Source organism: Mauremys reevesii, linkage group 5, assembly GCF_016161935.1.
Source record: "Mauremys reevesii isolate NIE-2019 linkage group 5, ASM1616193v1, whole genome shotgun sequence".
Classification (NCBI taxonomy): domain Eukaryota; kingdom Metazoa; phylum Chordata; order Testudines; family Geoemydidae; genus Mauremys; species Mauremys reevesii.
The window spans coordinates 101846281-101871470 of record NC_052627.1 but is presented as its reverse complement, the minus strand read 5'-3'; the positions used below and the strand labels follow the sequence as shown (position 1 = coordinate 101871470).

General features: G+C 40.2%; 1 long non-coding RNA gene across 1 annotated transcript in view; it reads left to right on the top strand.

The window, feature by feature from the left end:
* Positions 1-10391: 10391 nt before the first annotated feature.
* The window catches only part of LOC120406942, a 45262-nt gene continuing 30463 nt past the window's right edge, over positions 10392-25190 (top strand). The window contains exon 1 of the long non-coding RNA XR_005599675.1: positions 10392-10424. This is a non-coding gene — a long non-coding RNA (uncharacterized LOC120406942). The remainder of the gene's footprint in view (positions 10425-25190) is intronic.

Genomic DNA, 25190 nt, shown 5'->3' with positions numbered 1-25190 from the left:
CTTTCATTGGTTATTTCATGACATGCTAACCTTCCAGATAGTTTGGGGATTACTGGCTCTGTGGAAAGATTTTCTGTAGTTCAGCTCTTAACAGTCTCAGTTGTTCTATCTAATTTGCCTCTAGACTTTTATTTAGCATTATCCAGATGCTATATGTTTATAATATTGAACTGTCCAGAAAACTGGAGTTTACTTAGGAAACTCTGTTTTATGGGCCTGCACTACAAAAGTTTCTGTTCCTGACCTTAAACAGAAGGTCACACAAGAGGTGTTTTTGCCTGAGCCACAGAAAATACACTAACTAGCATAGGTACTCATCATGTTCCAGCTATAGCAGTACAAAACAACTGCCTCTCATTTCCGCTCTTCTGATGCGACTGGGAAAAATCAGAGAAGCTGACAGGCTGGGCATGTTCTCCTCGAGGCATCTCCTGAATCTGATAAAAGTTATCAACTCTGTCCTTTTTGATTACCACTAGCTAAAGCTCATTTGAGAGCATTTATTTGTTTACTGGAATAGTGAGAGACCAGGTAAAAATATCATGATAAACACATTTCCTGGTATATTGGTCTTTTAAATCACTCACATCCTTCTGAAATGCAGGCTATCTACAGTAGTGTGTTACATTTTGTTTGCCAACTCATGAGACATAATGAGGGCTTTACAGTGTCCTTAGTCTCTTCTCCTCCTAAATGTGTTGTGTGTAAAGTGACCATATATCTGCTGATTCACTTGCCCTTTACATATATTTGCAAAACTTTGTGCAGATAGAAATCCCAGGGATCTGATCCTGTAGCTGTTAGTTATTTCTCTCAGGAAAGGACCAATGAACCCAAGGATGATGTATTTTTAAGATAAACATAATGATCTAGCTAGGCTAGTCATTTTGATAAATGTAGTGCTGTTTCTACTGATGGGGAAAGCAACTCCCTGTGCAAAAAGGATGGCAAGGATCGTTCAAGGGACTCATACCTCAGTGGGCAAAAAAAAAACAACTTTGTATCCATTTCCAAGGAAACATAGAGATCACCTGAAAGAGGTTCTAAGATGCTCCTGTTCCAGTGGCACTGAATGTGCTGCCACCACAGAACTCCCAGCCCTAGTTAGTATCACCATACACCATACTTGTATGTACCTAGTTTGCAGGGGTGAAAGTAAAATACAGCTCTTACCAGTACGGGTCTCACTCTGCCCCCCACCCCCAGAAGGGGTGGGGCCTCAGATGGGAGGGGCGGGGCCAGGGGTGGAAGTAAGTTACATTCCTTACCTGTACAGTCCAAACACAAGCAACCCATCTCTCCTACATACTTCATGGATCCCTCCCATTGCATGACATAGATATATAAAATAAAGCTACTATTACTACTACCAGTACTGTCTGTAATAAAACTTTACTATTGGAATAAGCCTGAAAAACTGAAAACTCACTGTCACATTTTTCTCCTTGTCCTTCCTCCTCCTCCTCCTCCAGCCAGGCTGCTTGACGCGGCTAGGCTCCGTGTTCCCCCGACTCCTGCACTCAGCAGGGGCTGCAGGGATTCCCCTCTAGCTTATAGCAGGGAGCTGGGGGACTGGCTGAGGGAGAAGCCTCCCCAGGTAGCCTGCTGCCTGCATAGGAACAGTTTAAACTTAGCTGGTCACCCTGTGGTCTGAACGGCGGGATTCGGGGCTATTTCTGACATCCTTGTTAATTTCACTCATGGTTGTTGTTGTTGGGGTGGAACGGTGAGACCAAGGCAGGGACAGAATACAATAGCCATTTGGCTGCAGAGCTTAAATCCAAAGCTAATAAAAGCCAGTGGAAGGGGAAAACTCACTGTCACATCGGTTTTTCTCCTCCCTCCTCCTCCAGCCAGGCAGCTGACTGGGCTCAGTGCTTCCCCAAAACCCTGCACTCAGCAGGGGCTGAAGCGGCTCCCCTCTAGCTTGTAGCAGGGAGCAGGGGGACTGGCTGAGGGAGAAGCCTTCCCAGGACACCTGCTGCCTGCATAAGAACAGTTTAAACTTTGCTATTCACCCCATGGCCTGAACTGCGGGATTTGGGGGTATTTCTGACATCCTTGTTAATTTCACTCACGGTTGTTGTGGAAAATATACAAGATACTTAGAGAAAGTTTTGTCAATTTCAGCCTCCACACTCTGCAGGACACTGTCACCGACAAAACAAAAAGAGACTTGAGCCCGTATGTCCTAAGGACATTTCAGGTGTTCAATTCAATATATAAAGAGGATGAAATTAAAACTACTATTTTTTTCAAAGGAGGCACAATAATTTCCCTGAATATTCAGTTTCCCCCTCCAGTCCCTCTGTGGTTTTGTTTATTGGGCTATTTGCTTTCGCTGTGAATCTTTAGTTGTTTTACCAAAATTGCTTTGCCCAAAATAAACCCTGATGAGCAGAACACATCTTCTCCCCATGTTCTCCATGTGTGTGTTGTTGTTGTTTTTTTTAACAGTAACATTTCAAAGAGGATCTGCAAGCAGTTTGGACATCATGACCATGATACTCTGCTGGGGAGAGAATGGGATAGATTTGAACTTGGAAATGGTTCCTGATTTTGATTATATTTTTTGTGTATTATATTATTGAAGATCACCTCATCCAGAGGGCAGAAAAGAACTGCCCCAGCTTTGGTCACCCTCCCCGCCCCCCCAACTGTGAGTGAAATTAACAAAGATGCCAGAAATAGCCCCTAATCCTGTGGTTCAGACAGCGGAGTGAATAGCTAAGTTTAAACGGTTCCTTCTCCCTCAGCCAGTCTCCCTGCTCCCTGCTACAAGCTAGAGGGGAGCCCCTGCAGCCCCTGCTGAGTGGGTGAGGGTCAGGGGAATGCAGAGCCTAGCCACTTCGGGCAGCCTGGCTGGAGGAGGAAAGGGAGAGAAACAACAAACAAATGTGACAGCGAGTTTTCCCTTTCCAAGCTTTTATTAGCTTTGAGTTTGAACTTTTTGTTATGCAGCCAAAGGGGTGAAAGTAAGCCAGTACTGAATGCGCCACTTATTTGCTGGTACACTGCTGCACCTTTTTTCACCAGTAGTCCGTACCAGCCCATATCAGCTTACTTTCACCTCTGCTAGTTTGTACCTAGTATGGTACAAACACACCACTCAAAGGTAACGAGAACACACTGACCTCTCTTAAAGATGAGATCAGGATGACAGCATGATGGATAGAGATGATTTGACAGAACCAACAAGTACAAGGTAATGGGTGGTAACAACTCATGTCAGAGGGCAGTAACTAGCCACGTCAGAGGAACCAGCTCAGTGAACAATGAAACTTTCCATTCCTCCCTAGGCCAGACAAAGACACTTGTTTGTACTGATGTATAAAATGAAGCCTGAAAGGGAGTGCCTTTGTCTGGCCATGGGAGGAATGGAAAGTCTCACCGTTCACTGAGCTGGTCCATTGTTATGGGCATACATGTATTAGTGGTCCGGTAGAGTCTGCGGGATACTAGTACCGTGATTCGTTGATACTAAACCTGGACGAGTGCCTTTTTACCTTAACAGATCTTGTGGTCATTGGGCAGTTCGCTCAAGGTCTGCTGTGCCAGCTACCTACGCAGAGCTGGGACAGCATACAGAGAGAACACATGCAGCCGAACATCTATCAACACATGGTAGCTGCCAAACAAACTGCCATTGATTCCAGTGGAAATTAGGCCTTAACCTACTCAGTGAAGTGGGTTGAAAATATTTTGATGGAACTCCCTTGTGTTAAAGTTTAATAAAAGTTGCGGCCTGCGGCTTAATTACATGCAGGTGTCTGTCCTAATTTTGACACTGTGTCCACATCAATGGATAACTGTATTGTTGGGCACTGAGCAAAAGAGGAACAGTGACACTGAGGATGGGTAATCAACAGATACAGTGACTCTGATACAGAGACTGGAAACTTGTTAAGATTGCTTGGTTCGTCCTGACATCATAATGATAACACAGATGAAAGCTCAAGTTGTCATCCCAAGAAGTGAGCAATTCACTTATATTTTGATGTACCATGCACAGAAGGTCAATCTTTGCTAAGGGCTCAATAACATCTTTTAGAGACCAAACATTGTGCCTCAAAGATACTATATGCTGAGTGCATATTGGTGTTATTTTTATATGAATGTCTTAATTACTGGAGTAGCACAACTGAAACTGTCAAGTATTTCTTAAAAGATGCCCAGACAGCAAACCCACTCATTCTTTTCTGTCAAATGGCAGCAGATGGCTGACTTTCCTTCAAGTGTCTTCTGGGGCCATCTTATCCTTTATCATAATTGATCAAATGTTGCTGCCCTGCTTCAGTGAAAGGAGCTTAGGGTAGCAGTGTATTTGGTTTGGTGTAATTCTTATGATTCCATTTTCTGTATACTGTACCTTTGGTTCTCTGTAAAAAAGACTTATTCCTTTTTTAAATTTAAAAATATTAGTACAAAATGAACAATAAAACCTTATTGAATCCTTTTCCCCTAGCTCTGTCAAATCTTCCTCATCTTGATATTTTAAGCATTTGTTTAGACCCCTATTTGAAGTAGCCTACATATTACTATTTATCATAAAAGGGCAAATATTATTGTCCTGCTGCAGTGAAAGGCAGGTTTGGTTTGGTGTATATAGCTATGTAATTCTTATGATTCCCATGATAGATATTGCAATCACGTACAGTATGTTTGAGGACTATTGTATTAACTTTATGAAAGTTATATATATTGTGCTAGGCTAGAGGTTGTATTTGGCTTCATGGAGTATGGTTACCGCAGCTCTTCCAGAAACTAAAATCATTGAAGTGGGAGATGTGGGTAATGACTGTAGTCCCTCAGAATGTAAACAGTTCCAGAGAAGTTCCAGCTCCAGGGGTGGTTTGCATATAGTGGTTAAGGCTGGGTTCAAGAAATGCAGGAGACACTGGGGTATAAAGGGCCAGTTTGAACTGACAGAAGCCTTCTTTCTGATTGAACGAATGAACATGACTGTGTTGCTGCATACTATGGTGGAGAGATATCTTGTGCTGCCTCACGTTTTGTCTTTCTTGTTTTGTTATTTCTTTAATATGGGTCTGAAAATTATTGGGACTGAGATTATAGATTTGAGCTTTGATTATGGAAAAACACTTTTAAAAAAGAATTGTAGCAGTAAGTATTGGATGAGGGGGAAAACAACCTAAAAAACCCACTATAGAGCAAAACTGAAGAAGCAATGAAAATGTCCTCTGGTTAAAAAGGAGGGGGAAGAGAGGAGAGAAAATGGCTATATATCCAAATATAGAGGTATTCCAGTTTCATATATTAAATAACCATATATTAATGGACCATATACTCACAGAACTGAAATTTGTTGTTATGTACATGTTATTTAAGATCAGTGGCACGAAAAGACCAGTTTTCCTAACAGTGATCAGAAAAGTGATATTTGCCGTGATAAACATCATGGACAAAATCTTGGTCTCATTGAAGTCACTGGGAGTTTTGCCATTTACTTCAAAGTTATCAGGATTTCACCCCTTATATTTTCCACCAGCATTAGATGAGATAAGTGTATAAGGGGGGAAATTAAGAACCAGAAAAGGAGACAATATTTCTAAATTTCTAGACAGTTTTTTCAAAGCACTGTACTAATCATTGTTTTCATAACCTATTGTGAGATGGTTTTGTGGTGGGAATTAGAAACAGGAAGGTGGAAGATGGTGAAGACTGTTCAGGCAAAGGAAGAATCTGGCAATATAGTTTTCGGCGTCAATCCTGCAACTAAAGTCAATGATCCTTCTTCCTGGGGCAGGGTTCCATCTGCATGGAGTTAGTGGAAGGATCATAGAATCATAGACTATCAGGGCTGGAAGGGACCTCAAGAGTCATCTAGTCCAATACCCTGCTCAAAGCAGAACCAATCCCCAACAAAATCATCCCAGCCAGGGCTTTGTCAAGACGGACCTTAAAAACCTCTAAGGAAGGAGATTCCACCACCTCCCTAGTTAACCCATTCCAGTGCTTCACCACCCTCCTAGTGAAAAAGTTTTTCCTAATATCCAATCTAAACCTCCCACACTGTAGCTTGAGACCAATACTCCTTGTTCTGTCATCTGATACCACTGAGAACAGTCTAGATCCATCCTCTTTGGAACCCCCTTTCAGCTAGTTGAAAGGAGCTATCAAATCCTCCCTCATTCTTCTCTTCTGCAGACTAAACACTCCCAGTTTCCTCAGTTTCTCCTCATAAGTCATGTGCTTCAGCTCCCTAATAATTTTTGTTGCCCTCCGCTGGACTCTTTCCAATTTTTCCACATCCTTCTTGTAGTGTGGGGCCCAAAACTGGACACAGTACTCCAGATGAGGCCTCACCAATGTTGAATAGAGGGGAATGATCATGTCCCTCTATCTGCTGGCAATGCCCTTACTTATACAGCCCAAAATGCCATTAGCCTTCTTGGCAACAAGGGCACACTGTTGACTCATATCCAGCTTCTCATCCACTGTAACCCCTAGGTCCTTTTCTGCAGAACTGTGCCTAGCCATTCAGTCCCTAGTGGGTAGCAGTACATGGGATTCTTCCATCCTAAGTTCAGGATTCTGCATTTGTCCTTGTTGAATCTCATCAGATTTCTTTCGGCCCAGTCCTCTAATTTGTCTAGGTCCCTCCCTAGGACCCTCTAGGTCCCTATCCCTAACCTCCAGCATATCTACCACTCCTCCCAGTTTAGTGACATCTGCAAACTTGCTGAGGTGCAGTCCATGCCATCTTCCAGATCATTGATGAAGATATTGAACAAAACCGGTCCCAGGACTGACCCTTGGGGAACTCTGCTTGACACCAGCTGCCAACTAGACATAGAGCCATTGATCGCTACCCACTGAGCCCGACGATTTGGCCAGCTTTCTGTCCACCTTATAATCTATTGATTCATCCCATACTTCTTTAGCTTGCCGGCGGGAATACTGTGGGACACCATATCAAAAGCTTTATTAAAGTCAAGGAATAACACATCCACTTCTTTCCTCTCATCCACAGAGCCAGTTATCGCCTCATAGAAGGCAATTAGGTTAGTCAGGCATGACTTGCCCTTGGTAAATCAATGCTGACTGTTCCTGATCACTTTTCTCTTCTCTGAGTGCTTCAGAATTGATTCCTTGGGGACCTGATCCATGATTTTTCAAGGGAATGAGGTAAGGCTGACTCTCCTGTAGTTCCCTGGAGGATCATGACCTTTCTCCTATATGTTCAAAATGATTCAGGATGCTTCAATCTTCAGGAAACCAATGTGAGATATCCTTAAAGAGGATTTTCAGAAAGTGCTGAGCAGCCATCTTCTGAAAGCAGGCACCTTCAACATATGTTAGGTTGGGCACCCAAACACTGAGGCATTCAAAAGCATTAACCAGTTCTGAAAATATAGGTCTTCTAAGGTAAGTCCACAAACAGCATCTTTGCCAACCTGCCAGATGTGAGAATTGAGACCTAGTTCCCAGGTGATGGTGAGTAGAGGATACACAAAAGCAGGTTTCAGGAAGGCATATTATTGTTAGAAAATTAAAGAGATAGAATTTCCCTGCACCACTCCCACCCATCTCCCAAAAGAGGGGAAAAGTTGTAATTGATAAATAAAAGGAATTATTTAGTGAAAAATTCCCTCATATTATCAGTCTAGTTGGTTGTAAAGACTTAGAAGAAGATTAATTGTTATATTCACATTTTAATTTTTAACATAATTAAATTTTATGTTATTTTCATTGTAATTGAAAAGGTGTAACAGGAGTGATTGATGCAGTTAGAAATGTGAAAGTAATGAGGTACCTAAAATAGTGAACCCAGGGGTAATTAAAGGAAAAGTAATCTCCTACAGACTAGCATGAAGTATTTGCTAATCAGATGACAATGCTGAGTGTGTCATTTGAAGAAGTAATTTTTTTTATTGCAGACATTCTGCAGTTTTGGGCCATATTGGGTCATGTTTGTTGCAATAAATTAAATTGGGAAGTGTCATTTTAGGGTCTATTCACTTATAACAAAACACAGTCTGACGTTATAACATTGCATAAATTCAAAGGATTGTATTTAATTTTATTGTATATATAGATACTTATATTTAATAGGAAGTACCAAAGTACCCACAGTTGCCATAGAGTATAGCCATTGCATGGGGCATAATATTTGAAAAAAATATTTTATCTAGTTGCTAGTCAAATCACTTTCACCTACTTTGGAGATTACTATTCACCTGAGTAGTGTAGTCAGCAGTGTGACATGTGACCAGGGATTTCTTTGTTTGTTTAGCTTTCTTTCCTACTTGGACTGTTCAGTCAGTGGAAGAGTGGTTGAATCTGGTCCTGCGATAGGGAAGAGTCACTGGGGACTTATCTTCTCTAGAAAATTACATGGGTCTGGTAAGAATTACTCATAGTCATCTGACAAGATATTGAACTGCAAAGTCATGACTGGCATCCTGGCTCCTCAAGATTGTGTTCTGATCCCATGTAATTTCCTGGTGAACACAAGCCCTGGATATCTGTGCAGTGAAGAGATAACTCTGGAAGAGTTGTAGAAAGAGGGAGTCTATAAGCCCTTAACCCAAAGAACAAGACCCTCAACCTAATGCCCTTGTCCTAACGGTCAAGGTCCAGGATTTTGTTTGTATTTTCACTGTCTGCATGCAACACCAAAAATCAATGAATTTGGCTCACAGTGTTCTTTGGAATACACATTGCTACAGCCAAATACATCGTACCAGCCAAATTTTGTCCACAAATACATGCACACTGCTCTGGACACTTCAAACAAGGTTGCTCTCAGGTCATAATACAACACTCAGTTCACAACATATTCTTTACTTCACAAGGAACTGAACTGAGACAATGAAACACATTCCACTTGGGACCTTTTATACCATTCTAATATGAATATTTTTTATATCTGAATTCTTCAAGGCTTAAATGAGTTGATTCATCTAAAGCTTGAAGAGTATGTTTGCCAAGTGCTCCTCTACAGTACTTCACATTAAAGTTCTCTTTAATTTGCTCATGACAGGCTGCTGAAGGATATGTTAAATTATTATTTTTTCCTTTCAGTTGTGTTAGTAGTGATTTCATATACTTCCAGTCATATCAGTTTTTATTGAGCATGCAAGAGAATTGCGGGAAACCAAGCAAGCTGTATAATTGGTGGGCATTGCTAGATATGAGAAAAATCTTATCAGTTGAGTAGTTCACCAGTTAGATTAATGTTAAGAAGTTAAATGAAATTTCACTATTTGTATACTATGTGTGGATTCTTAATTTTGTTTTAAGCAAAACCATTTTCACACAGTAATTCAATTTGTTTGACATTAATCAGAACCTGCAAAAGCAAATAACTAAAATAGTGCTCATTAATAGTAAGTAATGTGGATTTTCTCCATAAATGTTTCAGCAGAGAAATCAATCCATAATACTATTACTTGAGCATGAAATAGAAAGCGTCTATTCTCCACTTTCTGAGTGCATGTAAATTGATATTATATTAATGGTATCTACATGTATGCAATAAGGGGAGAACAGATTGCAAACTCCAGCTGTGATCTCCTCAGATCTCACAAACTAAGTAGGGTCAGGCCAGATCTGTATCTACCTAGAATACAAAAGTGGAAGTGACAAGATGCTGCAAGAACAAGTGTTACTGGTTCAGAAGCTGAAATTCTTGCCTGTGAGCAAATTCTGAACCGGTTTCCCAGAAGAGTGATATGGGTCACTGTGCTGCTGGGAATGCCATATTCTGGCTAAGAGGTAAAAACAAAGTCTTGCCTATACTCATTAAAGATCTCTGTGACCCTAGGCAACCCTGTATAGATACTCTACTCACTACTGCCATAATATTTGTACAAAATATGCCTTGTGAGGTATCATATGAATGCTAATAACACAGTGATTATTAATATCTTTGTAAAATGCATGTGCTAACATTATATTTGAAGTTATGAATTCGCTCAGTATACTTTTACTAGAACATGTTCAAGACCAGACATATAGCCTAGGTAACGGTAGTAACGTGTCTGTCCTAGGCAAAGCAATGTAGGTTTACCTCAGTTTACATAGCTTTGTTTGTGGCTAATATCAAGCTAAACTAGGGTGACCAGACATCCTGTTTTTAAAGGGACATTCCCATATTTAAGCCCTCCTGCAAGTGTCCTGACTTTTTCTTAAAAATGAGCAAATTGTCCCATATTTTCTGTCTCTCCCCCATCAGTATTGGCAGGTCCTGCTGCTGGCTGGATTCCTGCTCACCAGCTGCCTGCCCACCAGCAGTGAGTGGCGGGGTCCAGTGACCGACAGTGAAGGTGGATGTGCAGGGCTGGTGGCGGGGCAAAGATGCAGCAGGCGGGGCTGGCCACTCCCCCTGCTGGTCTGTCAGGGCATCCCCTACTGCATGCCAGCTCTCGGCCAGCACTGGACGCGACCTGCAGGGGCTGGTGAGTGCGGGTAGGTGCGAGGCAGTGGCCAGTTACATGTTGCCTCTGCTGCCCACCCATCAGCTCTTTATATGATCTCCCTCTCAGAGTCCTCTCTCTGCTTTGCCCCTTTATTTCCCCACCACCATCCCCTTCTCCTCCATATCTCCCCACCCACCCCCAGCATCCTGCTCCCAGTACGGTGCAGAGAACCAGCCCCTGATTGAAGTGCTCAGCTCATCAACAGCCTGGCCAGCAGGCTCCTTCCTTCCTTCCTTCCCCCACTGCCTCTGGCTGGGCTAGTGTCCTGGGAAGGCCCAAGACCCTATGGCCCGGGGCCAAGGAGGAGCCAAGCCCTGCATGTGCCAACCCCCGCTGCCCCCCCCCCGCCCCCGCACAGCGCTGGAACGGGGAAACCTCTTCGCCATTCAGCTAAGCTCTGGAGTGGCGGGGGGTGGGGGGAAGTGATTTCCAGCCTGTTCATGCCCCGACCCTACAGGCTCCATGGCAGCCCCCTGGGCAGTGGTTAGCACCCTCTTCACCCGCTCCATCCCCTAGGCATACTCCCCTGCTGAGCCACCTCTCGGGCTGGGTTTGCTGAAGCCCCTGCAGTCAGGTTCCATGGGCCCTGGTGCACAATGCATCCTTAGGGCTTAACCCCTTCTTGCCCACACTATAGCCAGGGGACAGGAGATGACTGGGTTATGTCGGTGACCAGCAGCAGCCTGGAGGTGTTTGCTGCCTTTCAACACTGCGCGGGCAGGAAGAGACAAGGTGCTTCCAGCCACAGGGGAGCTGAGGGGTGGGGTGAGAAGAGATGAGTTCTGCAAAGACATGGGCCAAGTCATCCCTTCCCCTCTCCTGCCCCGCAGCTGGAAGCAGCTCTCATCCCGTCCCTCCCACACAATGCTGAAAGGCTGCTGCTGGCCATGTTCTGGTGTGAACCCTGGCAAAAATCTAGGGAGGGGGGCATGTGCCTCTGCATGATACCCCGCACCATGTGTTGCCTCGGGAAGATGAGGTGCAGGTACTAGGAGAGGCAGGTCTGTCCCGAGGGCCCAGCCAAGCAAGGAGGGCAAAGAGCACCAGGCAGGGAGGGGAGAGTTGGACGATCACCTCCCCTGTGTGAGAGAGTTGTATGGGAGTGTGTGTGTCTCACCCCTCCCCGTGTGAACCCTAAAGCCTTAAAGATAAGAAGGTAAATAAAAATAATCCAACTATGCAGGATTTTTTTTAACAGGGGCTCAGTCAACTTGATGTTAATTTGAATGTTTGTACTGCATAGTTTTGACTGATTGCCATTGAACTTGCTTGAATATGAGTAATTTTACCAGGTGTCCCATATTCAGCAAAGGGAAATATGGTCACCCTAAGTTAAAACAGCAGGGGTTATCCTGAGCCTGAACCCAAGATACAGAGAATTAACATGGTTCCTGCACTCTAAAGAGACACATGAGACTATATCCCTAGGAGATCTTCCTTGCTTGTAGGACAAAGACATCCTTTTGGAAATATAATGAACACAGAGAGAGAGAGTCCATCTTTTTCCTTCTCCTTGAGACAAATAAATCAAGTGATTTGATCTCTGTGATAAATGCCTGGCCTGGCCAGCCAGTAAAAAGCTTGAAAGGAGGCTGAGGGTAAAAGAAACCATCTTGACTAAGGCTGTATCTTGATAGATAAAGTTTTAGATTTTTAAATGCATGTTTTCACTTTTATTTGCTTGTAAGAATCTCTGCTTTTCTCTTTTTCACGTGGTATCACTTAATCTATGCTATTTTGTTAATAAATGTGCTTAACTCATTATAAGTCGCACTATGTTAGAAGGGAAGGGTGTATTTACCCCAGTTAAATTAATAAGCTGTGATGTACTGACTCTTTAACGGAGCAGTGAATGCAAAGTGGTGCATTCTGTGAATGCAAAGTGGTAGGGGCTTGTGCATTGCAGAGAAAAATTTCTGAGGAACTCAGGACCTGCAGGTCACTGATTGTTATTTGCTAGGGCAGGTTTGGCCAGGAAACTTGAGGGGTTTGCTGGTGAGGACAACAGACTGGTGTAGCAGGGAGCTGATACACAGTCTAATCTAATCACCAGCAAAACTAACTTTTGCTGAGGCAGAGAGGTAACACAGTGGCTCACAGCTCTGGGTATCCCCAGCAGTGTGTTATAATCCCACAGCACTTTCCACAAAAGTAGTTTTTAACTCTGGCATCCATGTCAATTTCTCACTTGGGTAATCCCGATAGCTGGGCCAAGAGTTCATTTGCTTTTTGAGAACAGTCATGCAAGCAAACCTTTGCCAATACATCAGTTCAGAAAAAGCAAATAAAATGCTCAAAAATATCTGTTTAAAAGTCACCCATATGGGTGAATAGCTAGTTGCTATTTCCCAGCTTTTCATTTACATCTCCTCATAGTTACACCGGGATATTATTTTCTTTGCTACCTTCCCTAAAGTGCTGTGTAATGTTGCTCCACACTATTTCACACCAGATGGTTCTGTATTTCACTGGTAGATAGTGATTATCCTTTTGTTAAGGGCCCTATTGCATGCACAATGGGAAGTAACAAGGAGAATAAACAAGAATATTTCCCCACCTTTATGCACCTGCATAGTACTGGACACAATGGGCACTTGCTTCCTCAAAGTAATAGTTCAATCCCCCCTATGCATGAAGGTAATTTAACTCAAGCCTCCTTTCAAAAGGTGTAGAATTTATTAGGCATCTCCTGAACTCCCAGTTTCATTGAGCTTGCTTCAGCCACAGTGACTCCAGAAGCTCCTTCCAGGGCAATGCACCTCCACACTGCCCCCTGCTGAGGTCTATGGTTTAAAGTCATAATTTCTCCCTGAGCTTGTAAATTAATTGGATTCTTTTTGGACAAGAGGCACTACATAGAAGTTATGATTATTAACTATCTCTCCATGAGTGAAGGCAACTCCTATTCGAATGTCATGGGTGGCTCGTGAGGAACATATACTCCCCTTAGAATCTGAAAATCCAGTTAAAAAAATGAGTTGCCGTAAGGAAGGTCAGGCTATTCCAATGGATGGATTACCCACTGTAAAGCAAAGAATGTATTTTGTCATTTATTTAATTTTACTCTCTCTGATCATCTTTATCCAGAGGAAGGCTAGTGGAATCCTCTGTATCTTTATAAAGTTAGTCAGGTGTACCCATAACTCTAGATGACTAGGGCTAGATTTACAAAGGGGACTTAGTCATTGAAATCATGGTAGTTAGGCACCTATCTACATCTTTAGGCACCTAAATACCTTTGTAAAGCTGGCCCTTCACTTAGCAGCTTCCCCCTTGTGTCTACATTTCCACAATTATTAAGGATTGTGTGGGTTAATTTGTAAATGCTGTAAAGTGTTTTGAAAATGTATACACTGTATTCTTTGGTGAACTACAGCAGCAATGGTTTCAATGGGACTGCATGCAAATTTGGCGAAATTCATTTACAATTCTTATTCTTCTACCCTGGGCCTTCCATTTTTCTCTCTACTCCAACCTCCAACCTCCAAATGTTCTATTTTGTGCTGACTATATATCCAGCCAAGGAAGGCAGATTACAACACCCTCCAGAGTTCATGAATCTAACTCTTCTACCATCCGGAGGAATAACTATACAGAAACAATGTACTAGCTTGCTTACTCCATGGGTTGAAAATCCTGGCTTTGTAGTTCCCGTAGTTTCTATCTGCCTGGCAGCAAGGGATTGATCCTGACTCTCTTACCGGTAATTGCACAGTAAAATGCTAACATTGGGTTGCTAAGAAAGGCCTGTTAATTTAATTTTGGATAATGCTTTTGCTACTCCTGCTGTGTCAGCTCTGTCAGCTGAAAGTCATGCTTCTTATCAGTCCCAGGAGTAGTGGCAAGGAAAAGCCAAATAATTAACTCAAGTTTGAGAGAAAATATTATATAGGAGCAAAGGGAAGAGGAAAAGAAAAGCAAGAATGGAAAAAAATGAGGAAGGGAAATATGCAAACAGAAGGGAAAGAAGTAAAGAAAGGAACAGCCCAGCATTGAACAGTTATGTTGCTACATCCACATGCTAGACACAAGTAAGAATAAAAGAGTGTGCAACAAAATGGAAAATAGTACATTTACATGTCTGAAATATTAGTTTAACCCCCAAAAATAGAGGATTGCCTTTGCAGTGAAAAGTGCACTAGTGAAGCCTTGAATTTCACTGAATTACCATTGTTTGGAAATAATAATCTAAGCTCCCTTCCTCTCTCATCCCATCTCAAGATAAATTAGTCATTCTAGATTGAATTGTCTGATAAAACAGAATTCTTACACAAAGCAGATGTTTTCTTAAGTTCTTTTTAGTCACTGAGCAGAAAAATAAATAAATCAGATTTCTTGGGTCACTGTGTGAAACAATGTAATCAAGATAATGAACAGGAACTGCTATAAGTCTAAGAATCAAGATATTCTGTAATAAACCCACTATCCAGTCTCTGTGACTTTCAAAGAGAACAAACAGCACTGCTGCACTTTAGATTCAGATTTGAAGAGGAGACTGAATATGGAGTTTTTCCAAGGGATCAGAACTTTTTGTTAATTAAATAGACATATAAAATTAAGTTCCATCATTTTACATTATAATACTTAAGATATTAAGCCTCTTGATCCTCTAAATTATAGCTTACCCCGATCCTTTATTTATTCCCCCTCCAAATCCATGCCCTGCTCTATCTTCTTCCACATGGTTTACATTTATCTGCATTGTTTGTTGTACAAAGGGAAGAAAATGATATACATCTGAATAGGTTGTGCAGACAATGTCAGGTAATGGAAAAGGGACCAGATTTTTAAAAGAGGTCACATCCAATTTAGGTGCCTAATACATGACATTTTTTTGTAAGTGCTCAGCAGCCAGCATGCTGAGTTCTTTTGGAAATCTGACTGTTTATTTTTGTCCCAGCTTCAGTTAGCAAACACCTGTCAGTCTGAATTACTAGCAAACTAGTGATACTGAGACAAGTTGTATTGAATTTACCACATCTCACATTCTCTAAGGTCACAGTGTTACTTAGTTAGACTTGTTTGTACCACTTCATGCCCATGACATAACATGACATATTAAAGATTGGGATGTCATGACATAAAGCACTGAAAATGTGGGGGAAAAAAGCTTTATATTTATTTCATTGTCTTTTTGCCTATGTACAGGAAAATTAAGGTTGCAAAGCAGTTAATTATTTGAAAAAAAAATAGTCTAAGATAACCAGTAATAAGCATTTAAAAATGCAAGATAGATCAGGTGAAATGGAAAAAATGTTTATCTTTTAGTTGTGCATTTAAAGATAGATCAGGCACAATCTACACAAAGTGAACTGGTTAAAGCAATCCCAAACAATCTGCTGCAAGGAGCTTATTCTAACTGCTGTAAAGGTTGAAGTGGATTGTTCTGTAGCCTTACAGGGCATGAGCAGGTTAATTGCTTTAACCTGTCACTCATTTAAAGCATTCTAAAGGATTAGGATGGTTTAAAAAGAATTTTATTCTACTTGTGGCATTTCAGTGGAGGGAGGATGGCATGGAAGCCATATCAAGTCAAATGCAAGATGGAGGGTTGACAAAGAAAATGAACTACATATAACAGATGTTAGTCAGATCATATAATGCAGTACTGGCAGACACTCTGATACTATAGTGATGAGCAAAGTACAAGAGCCTGTATAGAACAGAACAGAATATAGTAGAATAGAATGTTTTTATTGAGATCAGTGAAATCCTTCAGCCAAAGAGCTTAAAACAAAGGCTTTGCAAACAGAGTAAGTCTTGAGAAAAGACCTTACAAGTAGAGTGATGTAAAATACTACCACTAATAGTAAATTTGAAAAAACAACAACAACAATAAAAATTCAAGGCACTGAAGCTATTTGTTAATTCAGGGTGAATACAACTAATAGCTTCAGCTGAAAAAAATGGGAAAAGATAAGTCTAAATGTTCCATTTTTATCATTTTAAAACTAAAACTTTTTATTTTGAAATGGTTTTATCATCTCAGAATTTAGCGGGGTTTTTTTGTTTTGTTTTGGGGTTTTTTTTGTTTTGTTTTTTTAGTGAAAACCATCAGAAAGAGAAACAAAACCTGAAGAAAAAATTGTTTCAGGACACATGAAATGTTTTGGATGACTTGAAACAAACAGTTTTTGGTTTTGGTGAGAAAACCTGAAAAAAAATGATTTCTGTTCAATTTGAATTCTCCTATCCTTCTAAGGACATTTTTTCTTTGGCTCCTAAACCTAAAAAATCAATTATTCACTCAGCTTTTCTTACAAGCTCCACTGATGAGCTCTGTCTTGCAAACTCTGCTAGCCAGATGGTACCAGATTTTTCTTTTCCTTTTTAAAATCTTTTTCCTTTCCTTTTTTTTCTCAAAGGACCAAGAAATTAACTTATAAAAATGCTTTAATCAACTAGGTATTAATATTTCACCATTTAATTCACAACATTTCAGGAAATGCAAAAGTTAAAATTCAAACAGCAATTGTTAAGTGGGTCAATTCATACATATCAGCTCAAGTGATTAGCTGGTGTAAATCAGCATTGCCCTACTGAAGTCATTTGCTGTGCTGCTGCCAACATTGTAAAACACTGTAGTGTTAAGCTGGGTGTTCACTTTTTTGCTTTAATAAAAATAAATAAAATCTGGAAAAGTTCACAGTATGTTGGCTTCACCAACTACTTCAAACAATGCAGTATTATGCTCTTAAATTGTCAGGTGGAATTCATCAGTTCTAATGCAGGTCTAAACCTGAAATTGTCTCTTGATTCATTGACAGAACAATTTTGGGTAAAAAAATTCAAACCAAATGTTACAAGAATTAGACATTGCAATAGTGACCAATCTATTTTGAGGTTGTCCACAGACTCCAGAATTAGAGATATTTTTGAGAAAGAATGTGGGTATGCAAAAACTATTTGATCTACAATGCATTGGCAGAATTGAAACTATATTTCTACTTTGGGCAAAAAAAAAGGGTTTGATCTGCTGAAGTGCTGATGCCCACAACTTTCAGACATTCACAGAATCAGGTCCACAGATTATATGAAGAATGTTTTCATAAAGTTGTATAGGATATGTCATAATCATGCTTGAACTTCTTCTGAAGTCCTATTTGTAGACCAAGCATAGCTCATGCAACAGAATGTAAAAGGAAAGTAGTGGGTAAAGAGGGTAAAAGGAAGTAGTGGAGCAGTAAAAGTCACAGTGACACACTTTGTATTAGAATAATGAAAAGAGCTGTATGTTATTCTCACATGGATAGCTTGGTACTTTTGCAAACAGACCAGGCGTTAGCTTGCTTTGAGAACGGTGCCAATCTACATTTATATCTGTGAGGATAATAAATGTGTGATAAAAAGTCTATAAAAAATTGACATTCATTGTACACTGCTCTGGCAAAAGATTTGTTCTCTGCCTCAACTGACAACTCACCAGGTTGCATAGAGAAGACAACCTCAGTGATGCTGCAAACAATCAAGGTCCTTGCTTAATTTAGATGGGTTTTCACTACCTTAATTTCTAAAAAATAAACCTGGACAAGTTCCAAGCATATTGATTGGCCACTCTAACTAATCCTGAAGGAGAACACTGCACAGGAAGGTAATAAGGAGAATTAGTGCTACTCTCTCACGTACATTTTGAGTGTGTTGTCTCTGGGGAAAACCTTCTAACCCTCTGCTGCTGAAGAAGAATGAACAAATATCTATTTTTTCTGATATCTTTTAGCAGGTGAAAACAAAATCTAATACCAAGTGGCTGATACCTACAGCTGTGCACTTGCCAATCAGTCTACAATATAATGCTATCTTCTTTACTTAGGATGGACTTGGGTATATAGCTATTAATGAAAATGTCTCTCTTTATAGATGTCATTTTATCTTTCCCCTTGAGGCTCCCTTTTTAAAATAATTTAATTTTAGTTGTGCTGAAATATGAAGTTTGTAAGACAATGTTTGGTTTAGCCTAGTCAGATAAGAATGGACTTGGTTATTTTATTTTAATGTTTAGGCCAAGTTACTTGCCAAAAACAGGAAATGGTTAGGTACCCAGAGCTATCAAGAGGTATCAAGAATCTGTTTAATCTCCTCAGCATGGCACTTAATTTATAATTTAATAAAGGACTGAGCACAAGAGAACATGACCTCTAATAAGAACATACACATTTTAAAGAAAGGAGAAACAAATTAAAAAAATAAAAATCACACATATTAAACAGTGGAGCTGAGTAAATGCTGCAAAATGGTTTTCTGCAAATATTAGCTCAAATTTTTAAATGCATTTGCTTCAAGCATGCTCAGAACCCTTTTATGCTAGTTTTCCATTAATAGTCTGGCAATTCTATGCTGGCAGGAATGTTCACTTAAACAGCAAACTTTAAACCAACATTGGAAGATATTAGTGGAGAGCAAATCGGAAATTCATAAATGTGAGTATTTGCACTAAAAAACTATATCTAAGAGTTCAGTTCACCATCTCTGAAGACTCACAAGGGGCCATGCTCCAGTCAGGAAGCCCCATTTAGTGATGGCAAGTTTTCAATGCTGACCAGCATGGGGAACCTGGGACAAGTCTCCCATCAGGGCTGTGTGCATGTAGGTGCACTAATCAGCTTCAGGCACCCTTTCCTTCAGCTACATGGCCTTATGGAGTCAGCCGAAATGATCAAATAGCAATAGAAAAGAACCACAGAAAGAGTCACTTTCTTTTAACATTGAACAAAGAAATTCATAGAATGAAGAAAATGATATATATTTTTTTAAATCCTCTGTCTCTGTCTCTCTCTGTCTCTCTCCCCCAGCTTCCCTCCTGCTTGGCTTCCTGATACACATTTAAAGAAACGATATACACGCCCTCACAAAAATGCAAATGCTTAAGCCAGCTAGAACCCAGAATACAGTGAAAATACACTACATCCATGAAGATCATTATTAAACTGCAATTAATGTGTTAAACAACTTCTTTCTTTATAATAAAACAAAATCCCAAATGTCTGCACCATATCACAGGAATTTCAATTAACTGGGAATTCCACTCTACATGAAAACCCACTCAGCATAGTAGTACCCACTTAAAGTTAGAATTAGATTTGCTTATGGAGAAGTGAAATTTCTGAATTGTTTAAGTATATTTCAATGGAATATTTCTTTGCTTATAGTGGAGCTTGTTATCCCATTTATAGAGACATGTCATTCCTATATAAGTGGCTTCTATTATGCTCCTCCCCTTATGATTCAGAAATGATCACCTAAAAAATTAGTAACCAATATTACATTTCAAGAAGATTATCATTTTCCCTTCCTTTTCTGCTTTTATTGGAGCAGAGGAAAAAAGAGAGATTGCCACTACCTTATGGCAGGGAAGAGTAAGAAAAAATGTCTGGCTCTCAGTTTTGGTGCAGATGCCTTCACATAAGGGAGTGAAGACATGGGGCCAGAATCAGATCTCTGTGCTCAGTGAAGTTACTCTTACTTCACAGTGGTGTAACTGAGATTTAAATCTAGCCTGTATACTTCAAGAAGGCTATCGCTCTCTCACATATATAAACACCTGCTGATGCATCCTGTAACTGCAAGTGGTTAGAAGGCCTTCCCACCACATACAGAGAAAGAGGAAGGAATATTTTGCCAGTTTGGTTCCTTCTTGTTACTGTGGAGAAAACAAATTACAAAAAGAAAGTTTCACCATTTTGTTTTTTGTGTCTGCTAACAAATGTGAAGAGTAAGTACAGATCTGAGGGTAATTGAGAGGAATACTATATAGCAAGTTAAATTATTAGCATGTTTGTGACTTCTTCATCCTTGCACATTACCTTTGATTGTCTTTCATTCTCACATACTGTAGCTGTTTTATTGGCAGTTCTGGAACATTTTATAAATTTATTCAATGCTGCTGCATAATACATCTTTTAGTTTTTCTTGAGGCAAAAGCCTGCATGCAGTCAATGGGGGTTTTTTGGACCCAGAATGGCAAGATCAGGCAATAAATAAAGCAACAAATAAACTGTAAAGTCTTTTGCAATGTGCTCAGCTTATCCAAGCTTTTTTGTTCTCCCTTTTAATGAAAAACTAGATGATTTGCATATTGCAGGACCTTCAACTCCAGAAAGTAAACATAACCATTTTAGACAAAGAAAAGGATTATTCTCTATGAAAATATGCACTTCTTATGACAACCTCCTGAGACCAAGCCAAAACTCTGGATCCAAACATCCTGAATGTTAGAGGAATTGGGATTTTGATGCAGATCCAGATCTGAATTTTTCTGCATGAGACAATTTATTCTTTAAATTAAATTTTAATGTGAGAGACAGAAGACCATGTCCTAGGAAAGGCAGTTGGCCTAGCAGAGAGGGCACTGGACAGGGATTCAGGAAACCTGGACTCTGCCAGTGCTTTACTGGGTAACCTTGGGCAAGTCTCTTCCTCACCCCCTCTCATCCCCCCCCCCCCCCCGTGTAATGTTTTGATCTCTTTTGTAAAGCACTTTGTGATCTATGGATGAAAAATGCTAGGTGTTAGATGATATGATATGGATGATCACAGCTAGGTGATATTATTATTATTATTATTATTATTAAGTTTTGTTACAGGACATTCTGTTACTTTTGGTGAGAATGGAACTCTCTATGGAACTTTTGACTAGTACAAGTATATCTAATTATAAGATTACTTAGCACAGAACTGTTCATATAAAATATTATGAACTGTGTACATAAAAAAGCACACTCCTGAAAAAATGAATTTCCTTAAACCAGAAACAAACGAAAGAAAATTAAAACAACCTAAAACTATCATACCCTGCAAATGCTAAAAGAGATTATATTTGTGCAATAAAATCACCAGTAGTCTTAAAGTCCTGGTCTCATCCATGGGAGGGAAGGGTACCCTGGGATATCTCAATTAATGTATTGTGACGTCTAAAAGTAGACAACTAAACGCAAATACACATTACCAGTGAGCATGAAAAGATATGAGGCACTGACTGGACTGAGTAAGATACGGTGACATAAATTACAGAAAGATTATTTATTTGTTTGTAAGGAAAAATGGAGAACTCTCACAGCCTCCTGTCACTAAGCTGTTGCTTCTAGCTGTTCTGTAGTTTCTGATTTTTGTTTTGTTTTATTTTTCCCCCTTCAAGCTACTCTTCATTAGTTTGCATAGTGTATGAGAAATGATAAAAACAAGAAGGGACTAGTCTAATCTTCAGTTTACTTTTCCTCCATACTTTCTTCCTCCATCCAAGAAACATTCAGGTTGTGCTTGGTTCTGAAGTGCATGGTTTGAAGACCAGAACTGTGTCCTGGATTCAACTGAAAAGTATGTGAAAAGGATTTCATTTTATACTCACAAAAGCAAGGACATTCACTGCTATCAGAGCAAACATTCCATAACTAGGCACAAAAGGGAACAGTTGGATAATGTTCATTACTACCACAAACTGGAGTTTTAATCATTCAGTGTTAATAGCACGATATGAGAGATTCTAACCCTAAGACTACCTGATATAAATTAGTAGTGTTACACTGACTTCAATGGAGCCAGGGCTGGCTCCAGGGACCAGCGCAGCAAGCAGGTGCCTGGGGGCGGCCAACAGAAAGGGGTGGCACGTCCTGCTCTTCAGCAGCAATTCAGTGGTGGGGCACTCAGCCTTTCTTGGAAGGAAGGACCTACCGCCGAATTGCCTCCAAAGAATGAAGTGGCGGCACTAAACGCCGGAGATGGCCCTGAATGGAGCTATGCTGATTGACATCATCTGAGAATCTGGCCCTAATCTAGCAACTGAATGCTTAGCACAGAAGGCTCTCTTCTTCTTACATCAGCAGGGAGTACCATTGTGTGGACCCTTATGTGCAGAGACTGTTCTGAGAATGCCTCCTGTAGTTCCATAGGGTAAGTGTGGGGGAAGGTTGATGATCTGGCCAGAGTTTCACCCTCAAATTCTTAAGGGAATGCCTTGGCATTTACTTCAAATAGAGCATTTAATTCCACCCCCTCTCCTCACTACTCCCCCCTCAAGGTTATCATGGTTTTGGCTGATATAATTTAGGACACAGGATGGCTATGGTGGAAAGTCCACTCAGAAAGAGGATGTAGCACCCACAGTCTCATTACTGCTGAGGACTGCCAATGCAGCCTCAAAAGTGAATAAGATTCTGTGGGGCACGGTCAATGTATCATTTGGTTTTATGTGAATGATGTGAATTTCACTCTCAAAGTGTACATTTTGAAAAGTAAGAAGATTTTTCTTTTTGTATGTGGGTTCAGCTTCAGTTGCCACAGTTTCAAGATCAACAGAGTGAAATTGTCTTTGATGCTTTTTTTTAAATTTGGAGGCTTTAGGAACACATGAAGTCAAAGGATAATGACCATAGACACAATCACAAGTACAAAGTGTTATCTGCACTATCAGTTTTATTAATGCAATAAATCAAGTTACAATTATCTATGCGTATAGAAATCCTATAAAAACCTATGCAGTAATCATAACTGTAGTCATGCTCACGTCCTCAATGATATTCTAGAGTTTGATGGACTGCTCAATAGATGATCATCACTAGACGGATAGTTACTGCTGGTATTTCCTGTGGGGTTGACCCTTGGGTTTTCCTACTTTTACTCAACCTGGGAGCCCCCTTTTATATTGTAATCCTCACTACATCTAACACGTTAGAATGCATGAAAGTATCAACCCTCTTTTCCTTATCTCTACTTCCACACTCCATGAAATTTGGGGTGCCCTGTTTTTCAGAGATTGTTCTTAGTTCCTCTTATTCTCATTAGAATTTATGCATGACCAGGGCCGGCTCCAGGCACCAGCATTCCAAGCTGGTGCTTGGGGCGGCAATTTGCAAGGGTCAGCAGTCCCTGTTGTTTTGCCCCCAAGCAGCGCACTGAATTGCCACCGCAGACAATTAGGGCGGCAGGCACGTTTCCACGGTGGCAGCAATTCAGCAGCAGCTTCTATGTTTAGCTGTCCGCGGCAGTGAAAACTGTAGAGCCGGTCCTGTGCATGACACGTATCCTTTAGTCAAACAGACATTCTAAGATATTACAAGCAGTTGTCTTGTGGTTTTGGACAATACATTGCGGTTTATGCAATCCATTTTTCCGTAAACTTCCTGGCATAGGATTATTCCTAGGTCACCCACTCATGTCAAGCATTCTTAAAACTATGTCCTAGTCTGGCTAAGTTAAAATCTTACAGGTCTCAGCCTAAAGGCCTTGTGTTTCAACCATGCTTTACTAATACCTAATACATACTCATTACTCCTAAATACTTATCAGTCCTATACTTCTCTAATCCTACAATACAAATCTATTTAGGCATACATTTATTAGATGTGAAATATATGATAAATAGATGAAAAATGAACTACTTGGCTACATAATTCTGTGCATTGCAGCTGCAGATCCTTTAGACACATGCAAATTCAGGCATACTATAAAAAGATGGCTTGGCTTCAGTAAGAAATAGGGATTTTCCCTGAACGAGCCTGTTGATTTCAGTGGGATTGCAAAAGTATTACCTAGGGTAGCATTTGGCACCTCTAGTTCAGGGGATACACCGCTGAATTTGCTATCTATTTAGCTTTACAAACACGCTCAACCTTTGGTTGCAATACAATAGCTAGACTTGCCCAAATGCAGTGATTAATCTAACCTCAGTAAAGGACCCGTGGCTTCAAAACTTCATTGGGTTTCCATTTGTGAATCTACAGGAAGAATCCCTTATGCTTAAGCTTTGTCCTATATTTTTCTCTTTACTCTTTTATGTCTTTTGGTTTGCCATTTCTTCTTCTTTTGTCTTTCTATTTTGGTTAGCTCTTAGCATTGAGCTCTAATGAATTCTCCGGCAGAAGAAAACCACTTTTCAGACTTTCCAAAATAGGATGAACAGAAACTAAAGAAACATGGCAAAGGTTTCCAATTGCCTGTGCCTATTTGATGTTGCTATTGGTCTTGGCCAACTGTGTTTCTTTTATCTGCTTATATAGTATTCACCAGCAGAGATGGGGACAGGGACATTTGGTATGTATTGGGGGGGTGGGGATAGCAATTAGATAAATGTTTTCTATCTAGCAAAGGGGAGAGACTCTTGCAATCTTAAAGTTTATTCCCATTAATAAAAAAACCAGTACCTTTTAATAATTTGGTTCCTTTCAGAGAAAGGCCAATTTTTACATCTTTTCTTACAAGACGAATATATACAAGGGGGATATCTAGTGGAGAATCAAAGGGAATGACATGATCTTCTGAATTAATTAACTAATTTAATGGTGTTGTCATATATTGTAATTGTTGGACAACTGTTATGAAGACAATACAATCTAATTTTGCAGTCTATGTAGCACAGCATTAGTACCACTGTTTATTGGCAGCATGTTGGCTGAATACCAATATTAGCAAGGAACAAACTTCAGTTCTACTAAACCTCTTCTGGACTTCCAGTATAACAATTTTCTGTTATCAGGATATATTTTAAATTGGAATAAACACTATTTTGTAATTAAAAGGGATAATAGCTGTTTCTCTATGGGATGTGATTACAGTGATAGTATCCTAATGATTATTTGGATTTTAAGCTTCATAGGACAAGGACTTTTTGCCTATAAAAATATAGAGCTTGATGAATGACAGTGATCAGTTGTTCTCCACATCCCCCGTAAGTAGGACAAGAAGTAATTGTCTTCCTTTGAAACAAGGGAGATTTAGGATAGATATTAAGAAAAAGAATTTTAAGGATAGTTAAAT